Source organism: Platalea leucorodia, assembly GCF_965183815.1.
Source record: "Platalea leucorodia genome assembly, chromosome: 3".
Lineage (NCBI taxonomy): Eukaryota > Metazoa > Chordata > Aves > Pelecaniformes > Threskiornithidae > Platalea > Platalea leucorodia.
This window is the reverse complement of record NC_138825.1, coordinates 23,850,841-23,866,554: the sequence shown is the minus strand read 5'-3', so window position 1 is coordinate 23,866,554 and position 15,714 is coordinate 23,850,841.

The following is a 15,714-nucleotide window of genomic DNA, read 5'->3' as shown; positions in this document are numbered from 1 at the left end:
TACTACACCATGATGCTCATTTTGTGAACATATTTCAGTGAAAGATGCTCAGCAAAAGTCCTAATTCAGCAGGGACTACTCACAAAGAATTCCTGTTGTCAGCAGAGTCTCTTTGACCCAGAACAAAATCTTCAAACCATTGCTTGTGGCTTTCTCGCTTATGGCAAGAATGCTAAAGTTCCAGAAAAATGTCAGGATTTTAGGAATGCCATTTGACATACAAATGAACAAGCACAAAGAAAAAACAAAAGATCAGAAAATGCATTAGATTCTATAGACCAACCTAATCTTTTGTAGATCCATTCAACTGAAGGTTAGTCACTGTATTCTAAAAGAGGGAGGGCAAAATAGCATTATTAAATAAATAAATTTAAAAAGCACTAATACAAAATAAAGAAGAACACAGTAATTAACAATGAGTTATAAATCTCTTCCTCAGTGGGCTAAGTTGCCACTTATCACAAAAAGAAATAATTTCTTCAAAGACAGTTTCAATTTGGCAGTTCTGTGAAGTGCTATTGGACTAAAGAACATTTTACTTATCCAAAATTTGCTCAAATCTGGCTTGTCTCTATTGTGAGAGAGTTTCTACTGTAACTATATGAAAAGAGTTTGTGAATTTAGTCCCGTATCTAGAAGGCAAATAACTACATCACAAAACCGCCACATTGTTACCATGACCCCTTGACTGTCAACTTTGCCCAAAACAGGGGACTGAATGAGTGCAGTCACCCTCAGAGGTGTTTCCCGTTCATGTCAGAAGGATATTTGTATTGCAATATTAGAAAACTAACACTGCTGTATATCGCTAAAGTCAATGGAGCCTTAAACTCCTTTTGGTGTCATAAGAAGGGATAAATTGTGGAAAACGAGTAAATACTTTCTTGAAGTAAGGCCCACATATAGCTGTTTTCACTTCAGCAGAGCATATTGCAAACAAAAAGGCTGGGCTTTCTAAAATACTTCATGTGCGAGATGTATCAATGCCAGAGCTCCAACATGAGTTGTATATTGTATATTACATTACAGAAATGGGACAAGAGAAGGACGATATTGTCTGTCACTTGCTGACACTAGAATGTGGCAATTGACAAATATTTATGGTATCTATATCTTACTTTGTTCATGACTGGCTTTGAAATATGAACTATAACAATATTCGAATATATCAGTATTTAACACTTCAACTAAACTTGGCATATCTAATTCAGGACATCTGCACCTGTAATTGTGTGTTTGATGGGAGAAAAGAAAGTTGAGAAATGGTTTTCCCTGATAGAAATCTAGCCAAAATTTGTCTTCTTCCCTTCAATTATTTGGTATATTGACTATATAGTGGTGCAGGTCTCATTTCTGGCAATTAATTTGGTTGAACTAGTTATTTACCTTTCTTACCTATTTATTCCTCTTTGTAGCACATTTATGGAAACACACATTGAACAGAAAGGTCTCTTATGTTATCAAGCATGTTTACCTGAATCGTCTTTTAAGGCAATGTCTGTTGGGCACCATGAATCCAGTCTAGGCATCCACTGACAATGTTTGCATTCGTGGCTCATTTTTTACATGTTGGCTTCAGTGCACAAGGCTGACATAAATTAGCATGACAATGCAAGTTCTTCTTGCCTTCAAAATTTGTATTTTGTTCTCTTCTACCTTAATACCATGTTACAGTGATGGATATGTTAGTTCTACAGACAGGCTCTCTAAACTTACAGGCATCATGTTACTTAAGCTATGAGTCTCTTCAGAACAAAAATATCTCTTGAATTCATCTGTACTCAATGTATATTTAAAGACAGTTCCTCAGTTTCTGGAGCTTTTGTTGCATAGAAATGTTTTGCCAAGTCCTGAGAATTAAGTTATCTTTCTACTGTCATGTGTCTTTCTGCCACGGAGAGCTTCTTCATAAGCAAAGTGGTTATGACCATGCATGTTACCATCAAAGTCACGCTGCGCTTGCTGCAGCTTGGGTTTCCCAGGTGGAGCACAACACCCAGGTTCTCTCATCAGATGCACCAGGGAGGGAACTCATGAAAAGATAGCACTTGCTTTATTTAAAGAAAAGGCACCTTACAAAAAGCCGATTCATAAACTCTCACCAAAGTACACATACACAAACACCTGAGTGTGAACTGAGTCATGACCCTCCACATTTCACATGAAAGTTGTTAGCAGTGCTTATATGCATTTATTTTAAGCCTACATGTCTACAGTACCTACTGAAAGTTTTATACATACATGTGTCTGTCAGAGTATGAAGTGAAAACCAAAAATCAAAAAAAAAGGTAATCCTCATAATCTTTTCAGGCTAATATTTTTTTTTTCCCTTGAACCCCAAATACATTTAGTTCCATTTAGATAAGCCCAGTTTAAATAGCCACTGAGAGTTTATGATGAACTTACATTTTAGAAATTTTAGAAGAACCTAAAGCCAGAGTGCTGATTAAAAAGGTAATGTCTATTTCCTCACCCAACATAGTGTAGACAATTTCCTCACTAGAGAAATTGCCCCTGGCTAAAGTGACACATCTGAGTAAAATGCCAAATGCAAAGGACATGTGAATCTGGACTGAGACTTTTGAGATCCTATCTATTTTCAGCCTTCAACTAAAATCAGCTGTTTCATAATCTCAGTGTAAATCTTCCAGTAGCTGTGTGAACATCAGAGTATGTACCATGATAAAATAATTGAATAAAATTATATTTTTGACAGAATGTCTAAGATTTTTTTTCTATGTGACTAAACGTATTTTATGAAATTTTAAAATAACAAATTTATTCATTGAAACCTTTTATTTGCTAGTATACATAGCCATGTCAAGATGAAGTGATAAGCTGGACAGTCTGCCAACTGTCTGTTTGGTTGTGATTTTTATTTTTCACATATAAGTCTTAATGATGAAAAATGTAGTCTGGCAAGAGGTTCCCCTGGATCCAGGAAATCCACATGAGATACAAAAGCATCACTGTCAAAGGAAAAAAAAAGAGTAGCAATATAACTTTAGTTTCTTCGGAGCTGCTAATCTTTGAGCTGTGGGAACATTTGCCATCCTTTATCAGGTGCAATTAATGTTACTAGTCTGAGACACTGTTCCTTCATCCTATGTATTGTACGAATTTCTAGTCCCATTGTCTTAAAAAGTTCACTCACAGAGCTCAAAAATGTACAAAGAACGGAAGCAAGGCTGGGCAAAGCATATCGTGTGTTTTGTAATAGGAATGACTGAACCAAGCAGGACTCCTCAGGCTGGAAGGAAGGTTACTGAGGGAGCTACAACAGAGATCTGCAGCCTTATGGGCTGTAATGGGCAAGTGCTTAGAGAGCTGTTACCAGTGTTTCACATCATACCGGAATAAGATGACACCATATGAAGATATCAGGTACCTAGTACAAAATAAATTAAGATTTTTTTCAAATGTGCAGGTAGGCTGTGAAGTCACTAATTTGATTCAGAAGAGACTGGATAAATTATTTGGCAGAGGTTTTATCATTTTTACCTAACAACTCACAGTTTAGCTTTCAGAATGACCAGTGTTATCATTCCTGTTTGTGTCCTGCCTCCTGTCGTCTTTTCAAAGCAGTAGGAAGCTGTGTTTATGCTTGAGAAGAGCCTTAATTTAAACTCACTTAAATCAGGTATATCTCCACTGAACACTGTGGCCCAGATCACAATATCTGCTACAACTCTTGGTGTTGTTTTAGTTACAAAGGATGTAGATGCATGGAAAAAAGGCTGAGATGTTTTTTTCAGCCAGCACTGGAACAGACAGGACCAGAAAGGGGGGCACATTGAAGTATAGCCTTGTATAGCAGCATGGCAAGACAGCTCTTGGCTGTGTCTGCTGGCGTGGAGGCTGGGCTCCACTCAGAGGTGGGACCTCAAAAAATCATAGCCATTTAAAGGCCCTTCCCAAAAAAACAGGCCTACCAAAGCTTGGCAGATGTACACTGTGCGTAAGGGGGTCAGAAATACTCCCACCCTGGGGCCAGTGAGAGGTGGTGCAGGAGGATGGTCACCCCACAGCTTTGTCCAGTCTTCTGCAAACGCCGGGTGCGGTGTAGTCCTCTCACAAGGATGTGACAGAACACAAGACACCTGCTGAAAGCTTGTCTCAGATGCCTGTTCATAAGAAATCAGACAAGATGCATGGATATCTGATCCTGGCACTTCTCAGTACCTGACAGCAGAAAAATTTCTCAAATCAGTAATGCTTTTTCCACTTCTTCCTTCCCTCATCTCCTCCAGACACAATATAGCCTCGGCTGTACTGTACAAATCTGCACCCAGATGTCAAATTCATACAGAAGATACGGATGAATGGCTCCATTCAGGAGTCTGGTTTGGCCCCATGTAGAACTATGAATCACTTGTAACCTTCAGATCTGTATTTTCTTTTCAACATCAACAGATATGTGAAGCTGCAATTTAATTTTTGATCCAGAATTCCTTTATTTCTTAAAGACAAACCATCCTGCTAACTGGACAGCAGGCTTCTGCCTCCCTGGAAAGGGAGAGCTGCAGAGGAGGTCCACGGAAAGCAGCTGGGTGTTGCTAACCCCCGTACCATCTCAGAGAGGACAGAGATGGGAAGGGTGGGCAGTGAGCAGGCAATTCCCCGCAGCAGCAGCCCTGAACCTCCCCATTGCAAGGGAGAGATCTGTCCAAGCAGCGTGCCCTGTCTTAGACAAAGGGTGCCAAGAAAAACGTTACACTGAGGCTGGCTATATTTCAATAAGACCAATTAGGGTAGCTTTACCTTCAGAAACCAGGATGGTAGAAATATGTGAAAGTTTAATTGGTTGCCTTTCTCCCTAATGCCCTCGCTGTGTTAATGGAAGAAGGAGGGTTCAGCTTGAGTTCATTAGCTTGGGATAAACAGTTCACAAAATCCTAGCAAAGTCAAGACAGTTTGTTATTCTCAAATGACTCAGCAACTGAGCTGAAAGGCAAGGCTTTCCCCACACTCCTGTGAGGAAAATATTATTACATTTGCTTTGAAGAGTAGGGAACTGAAATGAAATGATTTCACCATCAAGTACATCTGAAGTATTATTTTTTCCCATTACTGTGGACTGTACATCTATTTCTCCAGTGCAAAGTGAGATTAAAAAGCTGCCAAATCAGAACGTAGGGCCACCATCTCTGGTGGTATAAACTGATACATCTACACTGAAGTAAATGTCAAAATGGAGCCTGTAGTGGTTTGCATTCGTTTTGTATAGGTTGAATGACAGTACAAGGTGCGAGGCAACAGAGGATCAGTCCTCAGATTCCTAAATGAGCCAGAAACGATAATTGGGACTTGAATCCACTGCGAGGGTAAAAGAGAGCCTGGGGAGTTTCCCAGATCATAGCTACACAAATGTCAGCGGATCTGTTGGGACATAATACTCATTCATATTTAAGCCCTGTTTGGTTGCTCTGGAGCTAGGCTATGATACACTTCTCTGAGTGTGCTTATCTTACACCCCCTTGAGAGAATGAAACTATATCCCAAATTGTATAATCACTTCCAGCTAAACAGATATGGGTGAGTTACACACACAGGTATATTCTCTATATATGCAAATTTCAGCAATCTAAAGCAGGAGCTCCCAGTCAAAGCATCAATAAGGGGTAGCCACTGGACGTACAGCAATGCTTTACTTTCCCAAGGTAGCTTTCCATATGAATACCTTGCATTGTTCTAGAAAGACCTTTTTCTGCTGAGAATATATTTTGGTATGAGCTCTTCCACACAGGATTTTGTACGATCGGGTTATATACCCTAAATACTTATTACCTCTGCAGAGTATAAAAAAAATAAAATAGAACACAATTCCAGATCCCTTCAAGGGTCTTGTATCTCCCAAGAGCTGTGACATCTGAGTGTATACAGTATCAATTATGAAATTTAGGTGGAAAGCACTATGGTCAGCAAGGCCAAAGAGGATTCAATTATTGGTACAGCTGCATTAAAGGCCCACCCATAAATTACTTAAGTGGACTCTAACAATTATGAAAACTAATGAGAATAATCTTAAATGGATAGGAACAATCTTATATCATTTAAACATTTTAATCATAAAAAATAATATAAAAAAAGCTTTTTACCACTGAAAAAATTCTGGGTCCTCAGCTAACTTCAACTTTGTTGAATTTAATGACATAGCTGAAAAGCTGTCGAAGTCAAAATAAAGTTAAACAGATCTGTTGTTTGCCACGTCTTTTGTCTTAAAGCCACAGTACTTGGGACGACAGAGTAGAAAAGCACATTACTGCAATGGCAAGAATGATTATTAGCAGACAAGAACTCACCTTGGCACTGAGGACTAGTCTTAGGTCCACTGGATAGAGAAAGATCAGCCCTTCCTTTTCACTGAAGTTCTCCATGCATGCTGAGCTCCCTGACAGCACAAAACAAACAAGCAGCATTGCTAAAAAAATAAAAAGGTAGACTTACTCTTTGTTATTAAAGACAACTGGGGTGCAATAACTAGGAATGAATCTGCCTCTGGAAATACACAGCTTTGTGGTATGATAATTTTCTGATGTAGAAATAGTCTTTAGCTTCAAAAAGTTGAGCTAGGTTCTAAATGTAGAAACATCTTTCCAAGTTTTCTCAGGAGCTTGGACTCAATTTATAGCTGAAATAAGACATGTAAACCTGCATTTGAGGCAGAAAGCATGGGCTCAGCACACACATTGTATGTATTGACTTTTACTGCATGGTCAATATCTCTGAAATTCAGACTTTCACTGGGGTTTTTACGTGCAGAATTATGTGTCCCATTTTGGCAATCAAGTTCAGGCATTTGGACCAAAGTATAATCAGAATTTAGCTCCAGAACTCACGCTTGTCTTTAATTAGAAAAAAAAGGAGGGGTGTTCCAATACACACAGCCACAGTCAAATTAATGGCTAAACTCCCACTGAATTAACTGGAAGTAGGATCAAGGCCATAGCTTAGATAAGCAACAAAATGTAAAAACCTTCTCATTTGTGCCAGTGAGAGTACAGCACTCAGATGGAGCATTTCCAAAGTTGCATTTGTGAACTGTTATTTTCTTCTCTTGGTACATGTGAATATGAACATCAAGCGGTCGGTAATGAAGAATAAGTCTACGCACAACTATGTTTTCTCTCCTTTTGGTTCCTTCTATGTTTGGGCAATTATACATTATTATGTAATAAAATACCATACACCAAGCATCTGTGTGATTGGCAGCAACACTTTGCACTTTACTCCTGGAGAGGAAGTGAGGGGCTTCAATCTACCTCTTTCTTCATTTCTCATCACCAACTGAATTGGTGCTGCCCATGCAACATGTGCCAAGAGATCACTGCTGGAGGATAGCCTTGCCCTACCACGCATCACACTAAGGATGCTTTCCCAGTTGGAAGAATGAAGGCTGAACCAGGACAATCGGGTCCTGAGGGAATAACTCAGGCCAAGAGGATAGGTGGCCCCTAGGAGGAGGGAGCATCAGGCTTAGAAGGTGTGATATAAACTTATAAATACTATTTCCCTTCCACATCAGAGTTTGCACAAACACTTTGCTTTTCCTGTATTGTTAAACCTGTTGCAGAATCAATATTCTCAGCCTGCCTGGGGTTATGCAGTTATATGTGCACAGGTAATTTCAGCTGGATCCCATCCAAAAGTATGGGAAGCCCTTCCTTGTTTGTTATATAGAAGCATAATTTAAAAATATTTACTTTTTTTTTTTTTTTTTTTTTACTGGAAAGTTAGGCTGGTATTCCCTTAAGGTTTCTAACTATGTATTGATGAAGGCATAAATGTTCATCTGTAAATTAATTCACTCTTTAACTAAAATATTTTTATTGCTCTTGATACCAATACCAGAGTTTCACACACATGTAGCAGATTCCTGCCCTTGCTCTAAGAAGTGAGCTGAACATAAGTCATGTCTGGAAATTCATTACTGGGTTTACAAATCTGAGACAAATTCACTACTTCTGCCTTTTCTAAAATGGTAGTGTACAGATCTTGGAGCAGATCCAAAATGCAGGTAAATCAGGGAAAACTGTCTATTGACTTTCAATGTAATTTTAGATCAGGCCCATGGCAAATATGAGAGAATGTGTCCAGTGATCTCCCTCATAACATTAATGAAGAAAGACAACATGAATATATCTTATTACATAACAGATTGCTAAAGCCTAAGCTGCAGCATACATTGCTTTACTTAAAACACACTCAATTTTACTTCATTGTTAGGTCCCATGAAGGGAGGAGCAGGATAGTTTTTGAACATCAATATATTTAAGTGCTTGTATGGTCCTGAGCAGTGGTGTTCAGAAGCAATGTTCAGCAGAAGCGTATTTCTCATCCATTGCTGCTTTTGCTGGTCTTAAATCTTTTAAAACTCATGCTTCAGGGTTTCAGCCTGTCTTGAACAATTAGAAATGAAGCTGGCCCTTAGTCGAAGGCAGCAAACAAGCCCGCTTCGCACCTTCTTATTTATTCCCTCCTCTGGCCACTGTCATAGACACAGCAGTGGACTAGACACACCTTAAGCTTGAACCAGCAGGACAGTTCCTACGGTGTCTGCTTAATAATCCATTTTTCATTCTATTACAATGTAAATTGTATTTGCTTATTGCTGATATTTTCAAGGGAGCAGCTGCTGCTGCTACTGCTACTGAAATCAAACGTCTCATTTCCAAGGGCATTCTGGGGCTGGAAAAAAAAGCAAGGGAAAGGCAAGCATTCGACTCTCCTCCTGGCTATGTGGAAAGGAGAACTGGGTGATGCTTTGCACCATCTCAAAAAAGAAGCACGAAAGGACTTCTGCCTGAAGTGCATGTTGCCAGCACCAGTTGGCCCCTTAGGCAGAATTAGATAAGATGCAGCTGTAGCTGTCCCAGCTGCATAGTTCCCTTTTGGCATTAAATGCATGGGCAGCCGGTACAGTGAACTTACCAGGCTGGAAGGTGGATACAATGAAGATAAAACATAAGGAGGAAAGGATAAATAAAAAAACTGTTCAGCGGCAAAGCATTGCAATTGCACTACACACTCCATAACAGGGGACTTCTTCTTAAGGGGATCAAAGAGTCACCTATCACGTTATTCAGTTCTCGAGGAGCTGGTCTATTTGAGGAAATGTCAGACTTCTCTCTGTCTTCTCTTTCAACCCTGTCCACTTTTATGAATAGTCTTTTATTTTTTCTCTACAGAAAAAGAAGTTTACATGCTGCAGAAAAGAAAGTGTGGGCCTTTGTTATTAATGTTGTAGAAATACAAATATGTCCACCTAAGAAAGGAGTCTTCATTAACTCCCACAGCCCAGAAAATTAAGGCACGGCTCATCAGGATTTGCGCTTGCTGTTGGCTAAATTGCAAGGGACTAGTTGAGTTGCTGGGGTTCATAATGCTGATAGAGCGGTTTCCACGTGAATGAAGGATAAACAGCGATTAATTTCAGCCAATAAATAATGGTTTGAGGCCCACATTGAAAGAGGAACAATTACTTTTCCATTTTTCCTGCCAAATGAGCTGATAAGAGAAAACAGGGGAGTTGGCCACGTAAATCAGTCTTAATTTTATCTTCCCCATTAAAAAGCAGCCATTAAGACCATCTTCGGCTCATTTCATCCTCTTCTTGTTTCACTTTTTCAATTTGCACAAAAGGGGGGAGTTTGCTCGTCATAAAATTTCACTTTGGCCAACCTATCATTTGCATCTGAGCCAATAAATAGCAATTAGCATAAACATTTAAATCAGGAACTGGAACAAATTCTTGTTCCCCTAGCAAGCTGTTAAACTACTGTATTTCACTATATATAAGAAGCATTAGAAACAAGATCTGCTGGGCACAATTATCCCTTTCAAACAAGACATGCTTGAAATAAAAAAAAAAAAAAAAAAAGAGATAGCTTGCTGGGCAACCTTCTTGCTCATAGCCAATGAGCTTAATCAATGTAGAGAGAAGCTGTACCATTAATGATGTTCAACAAACCCCTGTTTCAAGCTTTCTATCTAAAGGGATTGATTTGATCTTTATCCAAAATATTTCCCCAGAAATTAATTTAATTTGCACTGATGTTAAATCATCAAACTTAATTTTTTCTTGTACATTTTTCTCACTTTGTTAAAGTGTGCATATCTTTACATGCTGGTGAGCCTGAACTTTGCAAGTCTTGCTTTCTTGCAGCATGTTAATTATGTCAATACACATTCAGTGAGAATGAGTCTGACTGGCTTATGATGTGGTAAATCAGGAATAACACTGTAAATGCCAAAATAACTCCTGTGGGTGCAAACCACTCAAAATAAGGTAAGAAGGTGGCTCAAGCAGGCTCCTTTTCTTTTACATACATTCTTTTTGACTTGCAAGAATATTTTTAACTCTCATGCAACACTTTTCAGCCTCATAGACTACAACAGAAAGTAAGTGGAGTTATTTCCATTTTGCAGTTGGGGAACCTAGAGCACAGACATTAAACGACTTGCCGAAGGTCATACAGCAACTCTGAAACGCAGCCACAGTTAGTACTTGGGCCTGAAATATGCAAGTAGCTCTAGGTTTAACTCTTTCTAGTGCATGTACTGAGAAAATTGATGACATATAAATCAATTCTTCCTTAAGGTTAGGTAGGCTCCTTCTGAATGTGACCCATATGCATTAGTCTCTAAAAGGGGAGATGTTTTGAAGACAGATGACAAAATGGTAAACTTTTTGCACACAGAACTGTACAAGTAAGGTAGCACCTCAGAGTAATTCAGTGTAATTCTCTAAAATACACTAATTTTAGTGACTGTAAGCTACTGATGAAGATGGCTTTGATTGTGGTTTGTGGTTTGTTTGGTTTTTTTAGATTGGAGTGTTGGATGGGAATCAGTACAGTGAAAAGAAGAAGAAACAGGAGAATCAATACAAAAGGAGCAGCAAAACAGAGCTTTTGTTCAGGTGTTCAAGAATTCTGAAGTGCTGGCTGGGGACAAGTGCTGAATCTCCACTAGCATGCTGCTGCAGTCGCTGTCTGTCCTTTACCTTTTACCCAAAGCTCCTCACTCATAAGGAGAAACTGCATCTAAATGTCTATGGGAGAGCTCTCCTTCCAATGCAGCACAAGGTAATTTTTTCTGCTGTTAAGTTTTCTAAAACAACAAGAAAAATTATAATTAAAAAAAGTTATTATACTATGGATAATTTCTGGGTCACTGCACAAAGACATAGGAAAAGCTTCCAAGACTTTACTTGTGCCTTATCCCATCAAATGCCAATCCTTGTTCTTGGGTCTAGTCTTCATCCAAACTCACATTCAGATAACAGACAGGATTCTATCTTTTACCTCCAGTGAAATTTTGATTGAAAGTCTCTCAGAGGACAATCTTGTTTTGGATTGAGGGCCTTGTTTGAGGTTTATAGTAAAATAGGTTGAATTCTTTCTGGGTACATTTTTCTTGTAGCCTGCGTGTTAGTACCAAAATACTAACAAGTAAAATGTTTTGCATTTCAACAGCATATTCCACCCAAGGATCTGAGAAGTGAATAAGTATTATTATCCCCGCCTTATGAATGTAAAAACTGAGGGCTGATTTATAGACAGAAGTGCATTATTTAAACTGACAGTGTTAGTTAAACCAGTTTAGTAAAACTAATACAAAAAATCTCTTCAGAATCTTATTATGGTTTGGAAAAGGTTACATTGTCATAAAAGTCACTTGAAAAATAATATACTAACATCCGTGTGTGGCATTATACCACGTTGACTAAATTATTTTTGAAGCAGAGATGACACTATTTCTGGGTGTAAACAGAATCTGAAAATCATGATAGGTTCAGTGATACGATGGAAGGCTGTAGAGTAGCAGATTCGTATCCAAGACCTGAGTCCACAAGGTTTGTTAATATGTTAATTTTCTACCTTATGGAGCAGTTTATGAATAGGTACATGGTATTACCCTGAAACTATTCTCTTTCCATTTCCATAAAACAATTATCATGACCATCTCTTAGTAATGTGTCTATCTTTAATGCAGCAGGATAATAAACGTGGATGAAAAGAAACATGGAAGTATTCCTAAGATATTAATAATAAACATTAGGTTTATTTTAGATAAAGTTTATCAGCAACCTGAGTTTTAGTTATAAAATTCAGAGGTGCAGTTTTGTGAAATGGATAGGTTAATATTTGTGTAAATAAATAGATAGCAGTTCTGGATATTCTTTGAGGTATCACTCAGAACACCTCTGAAGAATGCAGTTTTCAGAAATGCCTCAGTTTGGCCACTTGAAAATGTTATTTCTTGGCATATACGTACTTAAGCATTTCAGTTTCTCATCCTTGCAATTGGGAAGGACCCTTTCTGTACCAGGGAAAATCTTGATGATGACAATAGTTAAAATTAGGACAACCTTCAGTATGTAGTCCTATACTTGTTACTAATTGTGCTGAATAATTAACAGCTCTTTGCTTTGCAGCTTCTTGGAGAATTTCTGAGAGTTTTTTTTTCCTGGTGAAGCTGAATAAAATTAAGCGTGGATATAATACAAAAGTGGAAGTCTCACATACACTTGGTTGAAGAGAAGCAAATAAAAAAGGAGAGAAGATAAGTGAGGGACTTTTGTACTCTGAAGCTGTGTATCCCAAAGAGAAAATAAACAAAAGGAATAAGATAGAGAAGAAGTAATCTACCAGTATGCCCAGTATTTTAAATTGAATCAGTCCTGTGCTACTGTAATAATTGTAATATCATGATTTTGCATGCCAGCAAACTCAGAAGCACAGATGCCGGAAACAGGAGTGGTACTGGGACTTGAGGGGCAATGTGAGATGTCTGAGAAGTCTTGCTCAGAATGTTGCTCTATGTTTAACCGGACTTAGGAGTGTGAAATAAAGAGTGCAAGTCATATATACTAACAACATTTAGCAAAAATTGCAAGGGATATTTTTTGAGAGTAAATAAATGACCATCACCATGAATCAATTCAAACAGAAGAAATGTCATCCAGTTTTATGAAACTGTTTAAGTTCTTTCACAGGTTTCAAGAAATATAGACTGGGAAGGCTTTTACCAAAGTCACAGACTCACTACCAGCTTCATGGTGTCTGAATTACAATTCAACCATTAGTCATGAAATTGACATTTTATTTCAGATCTATCCTTTTTTTAAAATTATGTTAATTGATTTATAATTTCATAATGCAGAGATTAGTAATTTGATGGAACAGCTTAAGCTTTAGTCTGTGCTGACTGTCACAGTTTTCTTGCAAAAAAGATTCAAAAGTGAAATAAATCTTTTCCACAAAATATGGTTTGACAGAGAGAGATTAATCCATTGTTTCCCTGTATATTTAATAACCTTTCATGTGCAAATTAAATGTAAAGTACATAAAAAATGCTAAAATTTTGAAAAACAAATATCCCAATGATCCCAAGAAGCTGGCCTTTCTTTTATTTGAACTAATTTTGTAGTGCAAATAAACCACATATTTTTGTAAGAAAGTGGGGGAAAACTAAAATTAGAATTCTTCACCTATTTCTCCCAGTCTGAGATATTATTTAGGACAGGGGGAGAATTTGGACAATGAAATATAAAGTTGACGTGGTGAGTTTTCAAATTGTTCTCAAAATCTATCCTAGCGCATGACAAACTGAATATTTCATCAACATAGCATAAATAATAACTATCACAACTCAGGGAATATTCAGACTATGATATGAAAACTTTGGTAATAAATTGCATGTTTGAAACCATAAAGGTTGTCAAACTGTTAATCCAATGTGAAAAATTACCAAAATGAATAAAATCCCCTTAAGTCTTGTTGGTTTTCTGCACTGGAGAATGCTTGGAACAGTTGAAATGAAAATAGAAGCCATAGGCTTTGAATATGCATTGCCTTATCCTGCCAGGCTGCGGGTGCCCGGTTGTCACCAGACCTACGTCTTTCCTTCTGCAGATGTTCCTGACATTCTGGGTCATAAGGAAGCAGACTGTACTGGAATGGTAGGTAAAATAGGTTTAAAGGAGCATATCACAGGGAAGTTTAGCTTTTTTAATTTGGGAACTGAAGCAGTCTGTTTTCCACTGTGATAACTGTGTCTGAACAACAGCTTTTTGATGAAAACTAAATATTCATGCAGAATAACAGAATGGTTATCAGAGTTGTCCTATCATGGCAGTCAGACACAGTGTTTCTTTTATCTGACATGGAATTACTTTGATTCTTTTTTGGGGGTCTTTAATCCCTTTTCATAAAAATACTTTAAAATTAAATGTCTGTTTCATGATGATATCTGTTCTCTCAAAGAAGAAAACAAAATGTTACAGATTTTTTTTAATTTTTGAATTATTTTTTGTTTATTTTTCCAGTTGTAACAATTTAATGAATTTGACATGAATTTTAAAGAATTTGACTGACCATCTTTTGAAAATGTTTAGGTGATTGAAGATTGAACTTCATGGCTTTATGCAGTTATGAAAAATCTAATTTTGTGTGTGTGTGTCTGCACAGAATATGAAGTGGCATAGAGGAAATACCAAGGACTGGCATGTAAATAACCACATATATATATATGTGTGTGTGTGTGTCTATATATAGAGAGACTGACATGTCTTTGTGCACATGTGATTCAGACTTCAGGTGAGTACTGTAATGCAAAGGTATTATAACAATTTATTGTACATCTTTTCTCTGTGAGTAAAAGGAAGGCAAGGCAAGGTAGGGTATAATTTGAAAAGTCCCTTAGTAATCCCTATGTTTTATATCTTCTTTTCAAAGGCATTTGGAAACTTTGGAGTCTCCTACAACAATATGGAAAAGTAGGCAGAGGTTTTTAAATCTTATAGGCATTTTTTGAAATATTGTCAGGGACAAATTTCCTTGGAAAATTAAGACAGTACCTCATTTGCACTGCTGAATGTGACAGTTAAGGTGGATTTACACCAGCGTAAAAGGAATTTGACTTTTCCCTCATTCTATGCTGTAACTACTTGATGGCACAGCACATTATGGAAAGGCATTTTCACACATTATATCTGTTTGTGGACTTTAATTCATTGAAGGATTGTCTAAACTCACAGCATTAAGTTTTTATTCAGCTCGTCCTCTATTCTGCACAAAAGCAATAAGGGGAAAATTTTGGTCATCCAACCTATTCCTTCCCATCACAGACAAAAGTAGTTTTTACGAAAGAACTGTCACACATACAGCATGAAAGCAAGTTTCAGAAAGCAATGATCCAGAAGTGGTCTGGACCTGTCAGGAGACTTAGTCCTTGTGTGAGCAGCAACTGATCTAGGAACAACTGCAACAATTAGAGGGGCGACACAAAAATGAGAGGAACAACATCCACACAGTGTTTGCCACACTTAAAGGAGGTATGAGTTCCTCCATTATGGGAGGAGAGCATACTGATTAATTTTTGTTAGCCATTCTGCTTGGGGTGGAAAAGATGCGCTTAAACCCCTCTAGTGGAGCTGGGGCAGCTGACTTGCACAAGAGGAAAAGACACTGTGAGCAGCATGAGTACGATTTAACAACTGATTGATTATCAATTAAGGCACTCTTCTGAGTATGAAGAGTCCTAGATCTGCCAAGTGGCTGGAGAGGTCAAATATCATCATGAACCCTCCTGCGTCTTAAGGAAGTAGCATTTTTTAAATTAACATATATACTAACTTGTTAGTATAGAACAAAATGAAATCATAGTCAACGTATTTTTTTCTGTGTTTAGGAGAACGGAACACATCCT